We start from the raw sequence: 16,692 nt of genomic DNA on the forward strand, positions 1-16,692 counted from the left end.
TATTTGCTGATAGCCTGATCCTGGGCATGTTAACTCAAGTTTCAGAGAACTTTAGCCTTCCCCTTATGCAGTTGTAATACTTTTTATGTGAAAGGCAGAGTGACAGAAATGGGCCGGGGTGGGAGAGAGAACAAACTTCCATCCGTTTGTTCACTCCCCAAGTGACCACAGGAGCCAGGGCCGGGCCAGGTCGAAGCCAGGAACTCATCCAGGTCTCCTATGTGGGTGCAGAGGCCCAAGCACTTGTCATCTTCTGTTGCTTTTCCAGGCACATTAGCAGGGAGCTGGATTGGAAATAGAGCAGCTGAGACATGACCCAGGTGCTCAGATATGGGATACCTGCATTGCAAGCAGTGGCTTAAGCCCTGTGCCACAACACCAGCCCTGCAATTTAAAACATTTTAGGTTAAAGTAAAACTTTTATTTTTAATTTTGAAATGAAATTTACATGACATGCAGTTGACCATTTAAAAGTGAAAACCCCATGCATATTATGCAGTCACAAGGCAGCACAGCCATCCCCTTACCTAATTCACATTTCCATGGCTCCACATGGAAGCCCTGCACCCATGAAGCAGCCGCTCCCAACCTTTCCCCCCGCCCCCAGCCCTTGGTGACCATCAGCCTGCTCCCTGCCTCTGTACATTTGCCCATTCATGCATGACCTTCAGTGCTTGACTGCCTTCACTCAGCATAAGGTTTTCAAGATTCATGCCATCACACATCTGTCAGTATTTAGTTCCTTCTTGTGGCCAAGTGATGTTCTGCTGTGTGGACAGGCCATGTGCTCTTTATCTTTGAATATTCATTTTTAAAGTATACATGTTGGGCCAGCCCTGGGGCTCAGCAGATTAAGGTGCTGCTTGTGACACAGGCATCCTCTACCTGAGCTCCTGGTTCAAGTCCCAGCTGCTCACTTCCAGTCCAACTCTCTACTAATGTGCCTGGGAAAGCAGAAGATGGCCCAAGTACCTGGGCCCTTACCACCCACGTGGGAGACCTGGATGGAATTGTAGACTACTGGTTTCAACCTGGCCTAGCCCTGGCTGTTACAGCCATTTGGGGAGTGAATTTGGAAATATGAAAGATCTTTCTCTCTCTGTCTCTCTGTCTATCCTGGCCCCTGTTATTCTGGCTTTTGGAAAAATAAAAATAAATCTTCAAAACAAAACAAAACAAAAGTCTGCATATTTTTGTGCAGACCCGGGCGAATTTTCATAGGTTGAACCTTCCATGTCATTGACAATCGCGGCGCCCTCTGCAGGCCTGACTCACCAAGGGTAACCCCCAGCTTGGATTCATTTTACATCTTTTTGTGTTTTGTATAAACTGGACCACTCTCCCTCAGTGTTGTGCTGTGTGATTCACCCAGATTGCCCTGTGTAAACACAGAGCCTCCATCCTCACAGCTGTGTGAACGCTGTGTCCATTTGGCTCTTCAGCCATTGCTATCCACAGGAGACAGACTCTGGGACCCTAGTGGATACCAAAATCCACCGAGGTTCAAGTCCCCTTAGGAAAAACAGTGCCATATTTGCATAGAACCTGTCCACGTTCTCCCACTGTAGCTCATCTCTAGATGATTTACAGCACCTAAAGTCACAGCGTAAACTGTATTCATGCAATTTTTTGTCAAAATTTTCAGTGCACTTTTGAGTCCATGCATGCAGAAGCCAGGAAGGCAGAGGCTGACTGCTGCAGTGAGCATTGCGGGGAGAGAGAGAAAATGTACCTCCAGCCTCAGTAATTACCCAGGGATCTGGAAGGTGGCTCAGGATGCAGCTTCTTACCCTGTCTCCCTGCTTGGACTCATGACCCAGTCAGAGTCATGATTCTTCTGACTGATGGCCGGGGTGAAAGAAGACTTTTCTGTGAGCTACTTGAATGACTGGGACACCCAGTGGAGATGCTTTAACCTTGTTCCTTTTCATGAGGCAAACGGTCACAGGGGGCAGGGGAGAATGAAGAGGATGGTGCCAAATCCAGTTCTGTTCAATTCTTCTTCTGCCCTTCCCTTCATTTGGTTCTTCAAGTTGATCTTCTCCTTGCTGCTGAAGTTAATGCCATTCCCAGCCATCCTGGAGTCCCCCGTTTCACTGGCCTCACTCAGCTTCCACTCCCATCTATGGTGTACCCCTAAAGTCCGAGGCACATACAAAGTCTTACTGAATCCACCCCTCAGATTTAGCAACTTGATACCTAAAATATGCAAGTGCTTCCATCTGGATGTTTGCCTCACTCAAAAAAAAATTCCTCTGTTGAAACCTAACCTGTACGGTGGTAGCGTCAGGAGGCAGGGCATTTGAGAGGGGACTGGGTAATGAAGGTGCCACCTCCTTGGAGGAGGTGCCCTTGTGAGTGAGCCCCAGAGGGACTCTTCACCCCTTCCACAATGTGAGGACACAGCAAGAAGTTGTCACCTATGAACCAGACACGGGCCCTCACCAGACCCCCAGCCTGCCTTGAGCTTGGACCTCCCAAGAGCTACAAGACACAAGTTCCCATCATTTGTAAGCCCCCCAGCTTGTGGCGTTTGGTTTTAGCAGAAAAAAAAGTGAGGAAATTGAACCCAGACAGGGTGATTTCCCATGGCCAACCCAGTGCTACCTGGTAGACAGGGTGAACACAGATCTGGTTACTCACCATGTTTGTGCATCTCATTGCTGTGATTAAATGCTTGAGGCAGGTTAACTGTAGAGAAAGGAAGTTGATTTACTTCACTCAGGAAGATTCAAGGCCACGGCACCAACTCCAGCTCAATTCTTGTGAGGCAGGAGCCTGTGTGAGCAGCAGAGAGCCTGTCCCCAAACAGGAAACCAGAGAGAGACTCAGGCTCACACTTGCAGCTCCTAGACCGCTCCTCCAGGGTCAGGGCCTCAGTGACCCAAGGCCCTCACACTGGGGCTGCCTGTTAAAGGTCCGACCACCTCCCAACATCACCGCCAACACCTGAAGCCTAGAGTTGACATTCGAGCCACGTACTCGTCATGCTTCTGTTTTGACTTCTGCGTCTTCAGTGCCTTTCACAAGACCATTTCCCCTGCATGGGATCCAGGCATTGTCTCTCATCTCAACAGTGGCCGCCTTGCATCCTGCACTGGCAAGACAACATATGCACCCACAGACTTGCTGCTGGAGAGCCAAGTTAGTGCAAACCCAGTGCTCCCGTTCTCAGTCGCATGAAGGGATACACAGGTAGCTGTTGAAGCCTTGTTGTGGGGTCTGTGGGAGCATGAGTCTCTGCAGAAGACCTTGGTGTTTGAGTCAGTGGGCTGAAGAAGGAAGATCCACCCTTGGTGTGGTTGGCCATCATCTGGTCAGCTCAGAGCCCAGATGGAATAAAAAGGCAAAAGAAGGGTTAGCTTGCTGTCTGCCTCCCTCTGCTCCTGCCCTTGAACAACAGAAGTGTCGGTTCTCTGGCCTTTAAACCCCAGGACCTCCTATTCCAGCAGCTGCCCAGGGCCCTCGGGCATTTGGCCTCAGACTGAGTTAGACCATTGGCTGTCTTTTTTCTGAGGCCTTTGAACTCAGACTGGATCCCAGCACTGGCCTCCTGAGTTTCCAGAAAGGCTACAGCAGGCCTGTCATGGGACCTGTCACCCTGCACGATTAGGTGAGCCAATTTATACACACAAGAACAAGCAGAGGCACTTTAAAGTGTGGAAAATGGAATCAAACATGTTTATTTTGGTGCAAAACAATTTTTCTAAATCAATACAGTTTTTTCATGACATGCATTTCCATGAACTTCCTGAAGATCAGTGAGTGTATGCATGTCACTATACATAGGTAAATTGATTGTATTCGTCCTGTTCTCCCTGCCCCCACCTTTCCTAGCCTCAAGTTATCACTATGATCAACCTTTTTTAAGAACTCCCCATATGAGAGAGAATATGTAGTATTTGTCTTCAGTGGTTTGTTTGACTTAACATAATGACCTCCAGTTCCAGCCATTTTGCTGCAGATGTCAGGATTTCATTTCCTTTTTGTGATTAATACTCCACCCAATGTCATAACTTTTATCTAATAGCTTTCTTTTTTTTTTTTTTTTCAAAGATTTATTTCATGGGCCCAGTGTGTGTTAACACCCTGGCCTGAAGCGCTGGCATCCCATATGGGCACCGGTTCTAGTCCCAGCTGCTCCTCTTCTGATCCAGCTCTCTGCTATGGCCTGGGATAGCAGTGGAAGATAGCCCAATTTAAATAAATTTTAATTTAAATATTTTTAAAGATTTATTTGAAAGTCAGAGTTACAGAGAGAGGTCTTCCTTCTGCTGGTTCACTCCCCAGATGGCTGCAATGGCTGGAGCTGCGCCAATCCGAAGCCAGGAGCCAGGAGCTTCTTCCAGTCCTCCACCGTGGGTACAGAGGCCCAAGAACTTTGGCCATCTTCTGCTATCCCAGGCCATAGCAGAGAGCTGGATCAGAAGAGGAGCAGCTGGGACTAGAACCAGCACCCATATGGGATGCCAGCACTTCAGGCCAGGATGTTAACCCACCGAGGCACAGCGCCAGCCCCTCTAATAGGTTTCATTCCTTTCTAAGCTTTCTGATTAGGAGAGAAAGATGTTCTTGAATTTACAAGTTCAATCATTCTGGAAAGTTGGTTGAACTTCAGGAGTTCGTGGTTTTGTGAACTGAAAAATAGGCATAATGTCTACTTTTTGACCTTGATATAAATAACACAGCAAAACATCAGAAATTTGACTGACACCACACTGTACTAGAGACACATTTTTGGAGAATGATGTGAATTTCAAGAACTAAAGTTTGGAGCTGGCACCATAGGGCAGAGTGTTAAGCTACTGTCTGCAGTGCTAGCATCCTATATGGCACTAGTTCTAGTCCTGGCTGCTCTGCTTCCAATCCAACTCCCTAGTAATGCACCTGGGAAAGCAGCAGAGGATGGCCCAAGTGCTTAGGCCCCTGTCACCCATGTGGGAGGCCCGGATGAAGCTCCTGGCTCCTGATTTCGGCCTGGCCTAGCCCTGGCCATGATGGCCATCAGAGGAGTGAACTAGCACATGGAAGATCACTCTCTCAATCTCTCTATGTGTAACTCCGACTTTCAAATAAACCTTAAAAAAAACTTGTGTGGGGCAATAAAAGAAGGCAGAAGTAAATTCAACAAGCAGTGACTTAAGGATGGGTTTTCATTCCTCATAAGAGGCTCCTGATAACTTCAGCTCTCTCACTCTCTCAGCAGCACTGGAATCCATGCAGTACCAACACATTTTAAAAACTGGAGAAGGAGGCCGGCGCCGCGGCTCAATAGGCTAATCCTCCACCTGTGGCGCTGGCACACTGGGTTCTAGTCCCAGTCGGAGCGCCGGATTCTGTCCCAGTTGCCCCTCTTCCAGGCCAGCTCTCTGCTGTGGCCAGGGAGTGCAGTGGAGGATGGCCCAAGTACTTGCACCCTGCACCCCATGGGAGACCAGGAGAAGCACCTGGCTCCTGCCTTCGGATCAGCGCAGTGCACCGACCGTGGCGGCCATTGGAGGGTGAACCAACGGCAAAGGAAGACCTTTCTCTCTGTGTGTCTCTCTCACTGTCCACTTTGCCTGTCAAAGAAAAAAAAAATGGAGAAGGAACCAAGGACAATAATCTCAAACAGATAACAGGAAATTCGACACAAAAGAAATAAAGAGAAAACAAAGTTGAAAAATACTGTACAGCTACATGGACAAAGATAGTCCAAAATGTTCGTCTGTGTGCAGTTTTTTTTTTTTTAAGATTTATTTATTTGAAAGAGTTGCAGAGAGGCAGAGGCAGGAAGATCTTCCATCTGCTGGTTCACTCCAGCTGCAATGGCTGGAGCTGCACTGATCAGGAGCCAGGAGCACCTTCCTGGTCTCCCACACAGGTGCAGAGGCCCAAAGACTTGGGCCATCTTCCACTGCTTTCCCAGGCCATAGCAGAGAGCTGGATCAGAAGTGGAGCAGCCAGGACATGAACCGGTGCCCATATGGGATGCTGGCACTGCTGGTGGCAGCTTTACCCACTATGCCACAGCACTGGTCCCCACAGAGTTCTCTTAGGGTGTGAATTTTCCCAGAACTTTTTAAGCCCCCTCTTATCCTTAGGGACAGCAATAAAACTAGCAAAGACCTTAATTAAGACACAATGGAAAATGACTTCAAGGGGACAAAACTGCTCCCACTCTTGCAAGAGGCTAAAGCTGAGCAGAGGTCAGATGGGGGTGCAGGCTGTGCCTGTGGCCATGGCACTGGCCCTGTGAGGGAACCTTCATGTGAAAGAGGAGGAGGTCCTTTCTCCCTGGAAGACTGGCACAGCAGCTGCCCAATGCTTCAGGTGGGGTCCTTGTAAATTTGGCAACACAGTCCTGCAGGACATGTTGAGTCTACTCTGTGTATCACCTGAACATCGTTAAGGTTAATGAGGTGAGGAGCGGATGGTCAGTATCTGCTCTGCCTCTCTGATGCCTGAACATTCTGTTCAAAGCTGAGCTGGAACTGTACCTGCAAATGCCATTCCCTGGGGCACTGCTGGTTCCCTGGGGTGAAGCATGGTCCCAGGCCCCCCCTGTCTACCTCCCACACACTGCTGCCTGTGCGCTAGGAATGCCTGTAAATGCTGCAGATCCCAGGGCAAGCCTGGTGGCATGAAAATGATACCAGAGTCTCCAAATGTCTTTGGGGTGCTTGTAGGTGTGGTTCTAGAGAAGCTCTGAGTTCTGTGTTAGAACTTCCTGTTTCTGGAATCTGTGACCATTCTTGCCACCTGGACATCCCCCAGGTTAGTGTGTGGTTCCCCATGATGGATTTGATGGACATCAACTCATAGGAGACTCATGTAATCCTGGAGGAGGTGGTCTAACAGAATGAACTGACAATGTGTTAATTTCCTGTACAAACAGGGTAACTAAAAGCAACAGAAATTGATTCTCTCAGACTCCAGAGGTTCCAAGTCCAAAATCAAGGTGTCAGGAGGGCAGTGCTCCCTCTGGAGGATCCGCCTGGCCTCTTCCTGCTTCTGGTGGCCCCAGACATTCCTTGGCTTGTGGCCACATCACTTCCACTTGGCCTTCGTCATCACGTGGCTTCTGCTCTGAGCATCTTCCCCTCTTCTGTCCCTCTTTAGGAGATGTGGCCCAGCAGAACCACATGATAACCTCGTTCTGTTTTGCCTGATTACATTTGCAAAGACCCTTTTTACATAGAAGGTCACATTCACAGATTCCAGACGTTGGACACGGATGTATTTTGGGGGAGATTACAATTACACCGAGAGCATAGACTCCCGAATGCCACGACCTGGGTTTGAATCCCAGCTCTGCCACTTAGCAGTCACACAGCCCAGCAAAATGCTTAACTTTCTTGAATCTCCATGTTTCTAACTAGAATACAGATAATAACAGGTCTGCAGTATGTATGAAAGCATTTATAAAACAGTAAGCATTGGAATTTTGTCCCTCATTTTGTCCATTTGATTTTGGCTCAGCCTTGGATTTGTTTCTCAGACATGAATCTGTTGAAATTTCATAATTTTAAAAAACATTTATTTATTTGAAAGGCAGAGTTACAGAGGCAGAGAGAGAAAGAGGTCTTCTACCCACTGGGTTCACTCCCCACATAGCTGCAATGGCCAGAGCTGGGCCAATCTGAAGCCAGGAGCCAAAGCTTCTTCCAGGTCTTCCACACGGGTGCAGGATCCCAAGCACTTGGGCCATCTTCTGCTTTCCCAGGCCATAGCAGAGAGCTGGATCAGAAGTGAAGCAGCCGGGACTAGAACCAGCGTCCATATGGGATGCCAGCACTGCAAGTGGCAGCTTTACAATGCCAGCCCCTGTTTATTTTCATTTGAGAGGCAGAGCAACAGAAGGCACAAGCTCCCAACTACCAGTTCACTCCCCAGATATCCACAGTGGCAGGGAAGTGGAATCTGGGAGCCAGAAACTCCAGGTCTCCCACTTGGGTGGTGGGAACCCAAATAGTTCAGCCGTCACCACTGCCTCCAGAGGTCTGAATTGACAGGAGGTGGAGTCAGGAGCCAGAGCTAGGGATGAAACCCAGGTACTGCAGCGTGCTACCCAGGTGTCTTTTTTTTTCTTTTTCTTTTTCTTTCTTTTTTTTTTTTTTTTTTTTTTTTTTTTTTTTTTTTTTGACAGAGTGGACAGTGAGAGAGAGACAGACCGAGAGAGAAGTCTTCCTTTTGCCATTGGTTCACCCTCCAATGGCCGCCACCGGCGCCCCGACCGGGACTAGAACCCGGTGGACTGATGCTGCAGGCAGAGGATTAGCCTATTGAGCCGCAGCACCAGCCACGACCCAGGTGTCTTAACCAGCATCTTCACTGCTAAGCCAAATGCCTGCCCCAGACATTGGGATCTTTACAGGGCTGTATGGAATCTGTAGTTACTTGGGGGACTATTATCATCTTAACAATATGAGTTTTTCCAATTCCTGCAAACTCTTTCCACTTATGGAGGCCTTGTTTAACTTCCTACAATAAATGTTGTAGTTTTTGATTTGCAAGTTTTTTTTTTTTGTTTGTTTGTTTGTTTTGACAGGCAGAGTGGATAGTGAGAGAGAGAGACAGAGAGAAAGGTCTTCCTTTTTGCCATTGGTTAATCCTCCAATGGCCGCCACGGCTGGCGCACCACGCTGATCCGAAGGCAGGAGTCAGGTGCTTCTCCTGGTCTCCCATGGGGTGCAGGGCCCAAGCACTTGGGCCATCCTCCACTGCCTTCCCGGGTCACAGCAGAGAGCTGGCCTGGAAGAGGGGCAACCGGGACAGAATCCGGCGCCCCGACCAGGACTAGAACCCAGTGTGCCGGCGCCGCTAGGTGGAGGATTAGCCTATTGAGCCACGGCGCGGGCCTGATTTGCAAGTCTTACACTGTGGTGGAATGAGAAGGCCATGCTAAGATGGCTGCTGGCAAGTGAGCGTCAGTTACTCAGGAGTGGCTTTGGAAACCCCCTGGGAAGCTGAAATTTTGAATAATTTATAAAGATTCTAGTCTAATACATTGGAATTTATTTTACTCATTGGTTGGCAGAACCGTAGCCTTCTGCAAGCTCACTAAGTGGATTGGTAATAGAAAGAAATACTAGAAAAAATCTAGGACATTCGTTTCTATATAGGATTTTATTTTAAGAAAACTTTTATTCAATAAATACAAATTTTAAAAGTACAACTTTTGGATTATAGCAGTCCCCCCCCCCATAACCACTCTTCCACTTGCAAACCATCCCATCTTCTACTCCCTCTCCCATCCTAGTCTTCATTAAGATTTTAACTATCTTTATATACATAAGATCAGCTTAATATATACTAAGTAAATATTTCTTTTCTTTTTTTTTTTTTTTTTTTTTTTTTAGACAGGCAGAGTGGATAGTGAGAGAGAGAGACAGAGAGAAAGGTCTTCCTTTTGCCGTTGGTTCATCCTCCAATGGCCACCACGGCTGGCGCACTGCGGCCGGTGCACTGCGCTGATCCGAAGGCAGGAACCAGGTGCTTTTCCTGGTCTCCCATGGGGTGCAGGGCCCAAGCACTTGGGCCATCCTCCACTGCCTTCCCGGGTCACAGCAGAGAGCTGGCCTGGAAGAGGGGCAACCGGGACAGAATCCGGCATACCGAACGGGACTAGAACCTGGTGTGCTGGTGCCGCTAGGTGGAGGATTAGCCTATTGAGCCACGGCACCGGCCATAAATATTTCAACACACAGACACACAAAGTATAAAGTACTGTTTGAGGACTAGTTTTATCATTAATTCTCATAGTACAATGCATTAAAGACAGAGCTTCTACATGGGGAGTAAGTACACAGTGACTCTTGTTGATTTAACAACTGACACTCTTATTTGTGATGTCAGTAATCACCCACGGCTCTTTTCATGAACTGCCAAGGCTCTGGAAGCCTCTTGAGTTCACAAACTCCAACCTTATTTAGACAAGGCCATAATCAAAGTGGAAGTTCTCTCCTCGTATCAGAGAAAGATACTTCCTTCTTTGATGGCCCGTTCTTTCCACTGGGATCTCACTCACAGAGATTTTTTTTTTTAAGATTTATTTATTTGAAAGAGTTACACAGAGGAGAGGCAGAGAGAGAGGTCTTCCCTCCGTTTGGTTCACTCCCCAGTTGGCCACAATGGCCAGAGCTGCGCTGATCCAAAGCCAGGAGCCAGGAGCTTCCTCCTGGTCTCCCACTTGGGTGCCGGGGCCCAAGCACTTGGGCCATCTTCTACTGCTGTCCCAGGCCATAGCAGAGAGCTGGATTGGAAATGGAGCAGCCAGGTCTTGAACTGGTGCCCATATGGGATGCCTATGCTTCAGGCCAAGGCGTTAATCCACTGCACCACAGCGCTGGCCCCTCACAGAGATCTTTGATTTAGGTCATTTTTTGCCACAGTGTCTTCATTTTTTTATAAATATGCTTTGGAAAAAAACTATGTAGCAGGACATAAATCACAACTTGGTTAATTCTAGTCGTGATGCAAGATTAGAAAGGTTAGCTTTCTCAACAGAGAACAGGGAAGGCCATAAATGAGTACAGACCATGAACACAAGTGTTACTTGGGAGAACTGTCATCCAATGTGGAGCAGAGTGCAGTGTCCAAGGCACTGGTTGTAAGTCTCACACCACTGCTGAGTGGCTGAATTATTCCAAAAAAGTTAGCCATCGCATCCCAAGTCTTAATCTTCACAGGTGTTGAGGTAGGTGCATAACTTCCTCACTCATTCTCTATGCTCACTGAGATGGTATAGCAGAAGTCAGATGTGCAGAATGCTCTGGGATCATAATGTGGGCAATATTCTGTCTATCTTTTTTTTTTTTTTTGACAGGCAGAGTGGACAGTGAGAGAGAGAGACAGAGAGAGAAAGGTCTTCCTTTGCCGTTGGTTCACCCTCCAATGGCCGCCGCCGCAGCCGGCGCACCGCGCTGATCCTGGCAGGAGCCAGGAGCCAGGTGCTTTTCCTGGTCTCCCATGGGGTGCAGGGCCCAAGCACTTGGGCCATCCTCCACTGCACTCCCTGGCCATAGCAGAGAGCTGGCCTGGAAGAGGGGCAACCGGGACAGAATCCGGCGCCCCAACCGGGACTAGAACCTGGTGTGCCGGCGCCGCAAGGTGGAGGATTAGCCTATTGAGCCACGGCGCCGGCCTATTCTGTCTATCTAGAGCACAGGTCCTCTCCCAGTTCTTTTTCTAAGATTTTATTTGAGAGGAAGAGTTACAGAGAGAGAGAGGTCTTCCATCTGCTGGTTCACTCCCCAAATGGCCACAATGGCCAGAGCTGGGTTGATCCGAAGCCAGGAGCTTCCTCCAGGTCTCTCACGTGGTTGCAGGAGGCCAAGCACTTGGGCCATCCTCCACTGCTTTCCAAGGCCATTAGCAGGGAGCTATATCAGAAGAGGAGCAGCCAGGACCCAAACCAGCACCCATTTGGGATGCTGGCACCACAAGCAGAGGCTGAGCCCCCTATGCCACAATGCCGGACCCCCTCTCCCAGTTCCTTACCTTGATAGTCCCCACTTACCTTTGAGATGCAACATTAGACATGTTCTGATTTTTGGTCTTTCTGGCCCAGAAACATAAACAGAGCGATGACTGGGCTGGACTTAGATATAGGTGTTGTCAGCACTTGGTTTGAGACACAAGTGTCCAACCTATTGATCCAGTTGAAAAATGAAGAAGAGTGAAAGGGACAGTGACTGTTTTCTTGATTATCAAGTACTCTCATTCAAATATCGTAGCCCACAACTTGGGGTATTAGATCATCCATTAGATGATTTTCATCTCAGCTAACAGAAGAAAACTGGAACATGGGAGAAACCTGGATCCTTGGGTGCAGCCTGCAGGAGTGGCCTTTGTGTGAACAGATGAATCCCTCAGCCTTCAAAGGCCTCTACTCACAAGCAGAAGTGCGAGATCATGGAAATAACAATGTCTGTCATAGCTTTTCTGGGAGAATCCCCTTAATCCAGTTCCTAAAGCCTGGAGTCACATAATAAATGCCCAGTAGATGATCAACAAACAGCAAAGGAGATCTGGGTCCTGCAGTGCAGTCCTGATTGAATGTAAACCTCCCCACCTGAGCAAGATGCTGAAACAAGTTCTTCACACTCAGAGATGGTGAGCTGTGGCTTCCCATTTTCCTTTCTGCTTATTGCTGCTACCGTTTTGCGATTTACTTAATTTTAACCTTCGTTTTAAAATATCTTCAAACTTAAAAAAATTGCAAAAAATTACTTAGGTTCTTTGTTGCAGATGGCCCAGATTCACAGACAGTAACATGGACATTTGCTAGGCCCTTCTCACTCTTTCTCTCTCATATAGAATGTTAATTTTCCCAGGGGCCAGTATTGCAGTGCGGTGGGTTAAGCCACATCTTGCAATGCCAGCATCCCATATGTCCATTGGTTTGAGTCCCACCAGTTCAGCTCTCTGCTAATGCAACTGGGAAAGCAGCAGAAGATGGCCTAAATGTTTGGGTCCCTGCCACCCACATGGGAGATCCAGATGAAGCTCCTAGCTCCTGAATCCTGGCTTTGGCCTGGTCCAGCCCTGGCCATTCTGGCCATTTGGGGAGTAAACCAGCAGATGGAAGATTGTGTGTGTGTGTGTGTGTGTGTAACACTGCCACTCAAATAATATGTGTGTGTGTTTGTATAACACTGCCACTCAAATAATAAATCTTTTTTTAAAAGTTTTTTTTATTTGAAAGAGTTACAGAGAAAAAAGGAGAGACAGAGAGAGAGATCTCCATCTACTGGTTCACTCCCCAACTGCCCACAACAGCCAGAGCTGGGCCAATCTGAAGCCAGGAGTCAGGAGCTTCTTCCAGGTCTCCATGTGGGGGCAGGGGCCATCTTCTGTTGCTTTCCCAGGCACATTAACACTCAAACCAGTGCCCACATGGGATGCTAGCACCATAGGCAGCAGCTCAACTTGTTAAGCCACAGTGCCAGCCCCATAATAAATCTTTTTTACAAATAAGTCCATGTAGAAAGAGGAGGAGGAGTTTGTCGGCAGTGGAGAACTCTGATGGACATTATCTCTGACGTCCAAGGCCAATGTCAGCAGTGGTAGGTCTATTACTCAGTTTTCATCACCACAATGAAATATCTGAGGGCCTTACCTTATAGAGAGAGGGCAGCACAGTGAGTTAAGCTGATGCTTGCAACACCAACATCCCATATCAGAGTGCTGGCTTTGGTGCAAGAATTAGAATCAGTTGTTTGTCTCACAGTCAACTAAGAGGGACGAAATGGACAGTGAGGGTGGGTGAGCAAAACGAAAGTGGATTTGCTGAGAAGCAGACATGCATGCTTGCCATGAGGAGAAGCAAAGGAGGATCCATCAAGCTCCGGGCGCTGGGAGCTCCTGTGTGGAGTGCACACCAGGTCATCAGTTCTTCTACATCGTTCCGATACACCACGGGTCTGTTTTGTTTCTTCTCTGCCTCTCAGGAAGCATCTGTGGTTGCTAACCAGGAAGAAACGTTACCTTGCTGACCACTTGAGAAATGTGACAGTTGAAAAATGGTGCTGGGGGCCGACACCACAGCTCACTTGGTTAATCCTCCACCTGCAGCGCCAGCATCCCATATGGGCGCCGGGTTCTAGTCCCGGTTGCTCCTCTTCCAGTCCAGCTCTCTGCTGTGGCCCAGGAAGGCAGTGGAGGATGGCCCAAGTGCTTGGGCCCTGCACCCGCATGGGAGACCAGGAGGAAGCACCTGGCTCCTGGCTTCGGATCAGCGCAGTGCCGGCCATAATGGCTATTTGGGGAGTGAACCAACGGAAGGAAGACCTTTCTCTCCGTCTCTCTCTCTCTCACTGTCTAACTCTACCTGTCAAATAAATTTTAAAAAAAAGAAAAAGAAAAATGGTGCTGACCTGACCAGTTAAGGACAGTTATGCTGACTGGGTCAGTTACTAAGCACTTGAGACACACTGCTTTGTGGCAAAGCATGGCATGGCATGGTGTGGTACAGTGCCAGAGCCTAGCTTCTATGAGACCCATTAGGTTCCCTATCTTTCTCTACCTCTTATTCCTCTTGCTGCCTGCTCACGGTCCCTCCTCCCAGGCAGGAATCCCAAACTCCTCACAGCTTGAGTCCCGGCTGCTCCACTTCTGACCCAGCTTCCTACACCTTGGAAAGCAGAAGATAACGGCCCAAGAACATGGGCTTCTGCCCTCCATGTGGGAAACCCAGATGGAGCGTCAGGCTCCTGTCTTTGGCCTGGCCCAGCCCTGGCTATTGTGACCATTTACAGAGTAAATCAGTGCATGGGAGATCTCCCCCTTTCTCTGTAACTCTGCCTTTCAAATAAATACATCTTTAAAAAAATAAAAAAGACAGTAGAGACACTGTCACAGCCCAGAGGAGCTTAAGGAGACCACCGTATGTGAAATGGTTCCAGTGTAGAGGCCCAGAGCAGAAAAAAAGAGTATTAGGCGGCCGGCACCAGCACACCGGGTTCTAGTCCCGGTCGGGGCGCCGGATTCTTTCCCGGTTGCCCTTCTTCCAGGCCAGCTCTCTGCTGTGGCCCGGGAAGGCAGTGGAGGATGGCCCAAGTGCTTGGGCCCTGCACCCCCATGGGAGACCAGGAGAAGCACCTGGATCCTGGCTTCGGATCCGGCCACAGCGCGCCAGCCGCGGCGACCATTGGAGGGTGAACCAACAGCAAAAAGAAGACCTTTCTCTCTGTCCCTCTCTCTCTCTTTCACTGTCCACTCTGCCTGTCAAAAAAAAAAAATGTATTAGGCAAAGTGTAAGGAAGTCTGAATAAAGGGTGGACTATGGAAATTCTCTCTGGTAATTTTCTATCAGTCTAAAACTGTGCTTTAAAAAATGAACCTTTTTTTTAATTTTTTAAATTTTTTTTTTGACAGGCAGAGTTAGACTGAGAGAGAGAGAGAGACAGAGAGAAAGGTCTTGCTTCTGTTGGTTCACCCCCCAAATGGCCAGTACAGCCGGCGCACAACACCAATCCGAAGCCAGGAGCCAGGTGCCTCCTCCTGGTCTCCTATGCGGGTGCAGGGCGCAAGCACTTGGGCCATCCTCCACTGCCCTCCCGGGCCACAGCAGAGAGCTGGACTAGAAGAGGAGCAACTGGGACAGAATCCGGTGCCTCAACCAGCACTAGAACCCAGTGTGCCAATGCCGCAGGTGGAGGATTAGCCAAGTGAGCCGCAGCACCAGCCAAAAAATGAAGCTTATTAAAAAGATTTATGAAAACCTACAGCTGGGGGTTGGCATTGTAGCAGAGCAGGTTACACCATAGCCTGCAACACCTGCATCCAATGTGTACACCAGTTTGGGTTCCAGCTCCTCCACTTCCAATCCATCACCTTTTTTTTTTTTTCTTTTGACAGGCAGAGTGGACAGTGAGAGAGAGAGACAGAGAGAAAGGTCTTCCTTTGCCATTGGTTCACCCTCCAATGGCCGCCACGGCTGGCACGCTGCGGCCGGCGCACTGCGCTGATCCGATGGCAGGAGCCAGGTGCTTTTCCTGGTCTCCCATGGGGTGCAGAGCCCAAAGACCTGGGCCATCCACCACTGCACTCCCTGGCCACAGCAGAGAGCTAGCCTGGAAGAGGGGCATCTGGGACAGAATCCGGAGCCCCGACCGGGACTAGAACCTGGTGTGCTGGCGCCGCAAGGCGGAGGATTAGCCTAGTGAGCCGCGGCACCGGCCACCAATCCATCGCCTTCTAATGCACCTGGGAAAGCAGCAGAAGATTGCCCAGGGGCCGGCGCTGTGGCATAGCAGGTAAAGCCCCAGTCTGCAGTGCCAGCATCCCATATGGGCACTGGTTGGTCAAGTCCCAGCTGCTCCACTTCTGATGCAGCTCTCTGCTAATGATCTGGGAGAGCAGTGGAGGATGGCCCAAATGCTTGGGCCCTTGCACCTGCATTGGAGTCTCAGATGGGGCTCCTGGCTAACTTTTAAAAAAGAATAGGAAGAAGAAAAAGAAGATAGCCCAAGTATTTGGATCCCTGCTACCTACATGGGAGACCCAGATGAAGCTCCTGGCTCCCAGCTTTGGCCTGGCCCAGTCCCAGCTGTTGCAGCCATTTGAGGAGTGAGCCAGTGGGTAGAAATTCATTCATTCATTCATTCATTTTCTCTCTCTCTCTCTCTCTCTCTCTCTCTCTCTCTCTGCCTTTCAAATAAATGAATAAATCTTAAAAAAAAAACCTATAGCTGAAATGCTGCAATCCATAAAAAGTTAAAATCCAAAAGGTAATCAGAAAAAATTTTAAGATATATATTTATTTGAAAGGCAAAGAGAGAGGGAGATCTTCCATCTACTGGTTCACCCCCAAAATGGCCATAATGGCCGAAGCTGGACCAAACTGAAGCCAGGAGCCAGGAGCTTCTTCCAGGTCTCCCACATGGGTTCAGGGGCCCAAGGACTTGATCCATCTTCTACTGCTTTCCCAGGCCATAGCAAAGAGCTGGGTGGGAAGTGGAGCATCTGGGACTCAAACTGGTGCCCATATGGGATGCTGGTACTGCAGGCTGCAGCTTTACCTGCTATGCCATAGTGCTGGTCCATGGTAGTCAAAAAATTTTTAAGAAAATAATTTAAAAATATATTTTTGAGTAGATCCACACTTCTATGTCTTGTGCTCATTACTGGATTCCTAGTTCTATCCATGAACTCAAATTCCCAGAACGTCCTCTGAATGAGTTCACAGTTGCTCAACACCACTAACCT

At 48.7% G+C, this 16,692-nt stretch overlaps 1 long non-coding RNA gene across 1 annotated transcript; it reads right to left on the reverse strand.

Annotated features, from left to right (window-relative positions):
* Window positions 1–12: 12 nt before the first annotated feature.
* On the reverse strand, window positions 13–3,683 carry LOC108176096 (uncharacterized). Its single transcript, XR_011384110.2, has 3 exons — window positions 2,983–3,683; window positions 2,644–2,798; window positions 13–2,136 (listed from the first exon to the last, which is right to left on the reverse strand). It is a non-coding gene; the product is annotated as an uncharacterized LOC108176096 (long non-coding RNA).
* Between the last annotated feature and the right edge of the window lie 13,009 nt (window positions 3,684–16,692).

This window comes from Oryctolagus cuniculus, chromosome 18, assembly GCF_051225735.1.
Source record: "Oryctolagus cuniculus isolate XC-2025 breed Fujian yellow rabbit chromosome 18, ASM5122573v1, whole genome shotgun sequence".
In the NCBI taxonomy this organism is placed as follows: domain Eukaryota; kingdom Metazoa; phylum Chordata; class Mammalia; order Lagomorpha; family Leporidae; genus Oryctolagus; species Oryctolagus cuniculus.